Source organism: Stegostoma tigrinum, chromosome 24, assembly GCF_030684315.1.
Source record: "Stegostoma tigrinum isolate sSteTig4 chromosome 24, sSteTig4.hap1, whole genome shotgun sequence".
In the NCBI taxonomy this organism is placed as follows: Eukaryota; Metazoa; Chordata; class Chondrichthyes; order Orectolobiformes; family Stegostomatidae; genus Stegostoma; species Stegostoma tigrinum.
In genome coordinates, this window is record NC_081377.1 from 31476581 (window position 1) to 31478332 (window position 1752).

Sequence of the window (1752 nt, forward strand, 5' to 3'; positions counted from 1 at the left end):
CTTCAAGAATGGCTGCGCATCTTAAAGGGAAAGTCACTGTTTGTGGGATCTTGCTGTGCACAGATTGATTGTTTTGATTCCTACGTTACAACAATAACCACATTTCAAAAGTATTCAACTGGCTGTAAATCTCCATGGGATGTCGTGAGAATATGAAAGGCGTGAGATAAATACAAGTCTTTGTGTTTTTTGCTGGATTTCATTCACAGCTGATGATGTTGTCAGAGATTGCAATGACTGACAGCAAAGGCCCAGGTAGAGAACCTAGACTAAACACGTGCACTGCACTGGCTTCGGGAAACCCTATCCAGTGCAATGAAATGTCCACAGCTTGACAGTAGCCAACAGATTTGGGTGAACTAGTGTGATGCAGTTCCCGACCACTTGATGTCACCAAATTACAACATAAGTTGTGGGAATTGCAGGTGATAGTAGGAACTGCAGATGCTGGAGAATCTGAGGTAACAAGGTGTAGGGCTGGTTGAACACAGCAGGCCAAGCAGCATCATGATGCTGCTTGGCCTGCTGTGTTCAACCAGCTCTACACCTTGTTATCTTGGAACTGCAGGTGAGCTGGAATTGCAAGTCATCACCGGCACTGGGCCCAAGCATAGAATCCCTACAGTGTGGAAACAGGCCCTTCAGCCCAAAAAGTCCACACCAATCCTCAGGGCATCCCACCCAGACCCATCCCCCTAATCTACACATCCTTGAACATCATGGGCAATTTAGCATGGCCAATTCACCTAACCTGCACATCTTTGGACTGTGGGAGGAAATCAGAGAACCTGGAGGAAACCCATACAGACACGGGGAGGACAAGTAAACTTCACACAGACAGTCACCCAAGGGTGGAATCAAACCCAGATTCCTGGTGCTATGAGGTAGCAGTGCTAACCACTGTGCCACCCATAAATTTACTAACTTCTGTCCCATGGCCTACACAGGGATCACAGCTCTATCACATTGCTCTTCAGTTAGTCTCTGGTACCTCTGCGGTCAGGAGAGTAACAGTCAGAAACATGGTTCATAACCAGATCAACAATTCCATGCAGTATGAAGATATCACCTTTCACATGAGATATTAAACTGAAATCCCACCTGCCTATTCCCGCAATTCAGTTTCTAGAAGTTGTCCCATGTTGCTTTTACCCAGGCAGACACAGTGCAGATTGGATACTATTCATCACGCACTCCCAGAGATAGAGAGTAAAGTGTCCTCACTCTTTCTCAGCAAATACTCCCAAAGCGGATACTGCATGTGATTAAATACACAGCACAATCCCTGCACACTGCCCCAACAGTAACATTCAGATACACTCTTGGGACTATCATCCACCAGCCTGTGGCCTGAATGTTTATGCTCTCGGCAAGAACCTGCATTTTTTGATACCTTTTCACAGAAAGTCAACACAGAAGTGCAATTAGTAAAAATGAACACCACGTCAAGGGATGATCCAGCATTTCAATGAAAGTCACTTCAGGTATAATTTCCCTCCTTAGTTAAAGCCAAAGGGTCCCTGAAAGGCTTGATCCCTTTGAAACAACCTCCCTTCCTGTGCTATACTCTTCTTTTTGTCGTTGGGTTTTGATCTGTATGGCCTGTCCCCAGGAGTTGGGGGTCTGCGCGCGGTCCCTGTCTCTCTGATAGGGATCTGGGTGCGTATCAGTGCCTGGCCTCGGGTATCTGTGCCTCCAGGATCCCCGGCAGCGGGGGAGAGGGAGGCGGAGCTCATACCCGGAAGAGGCGGC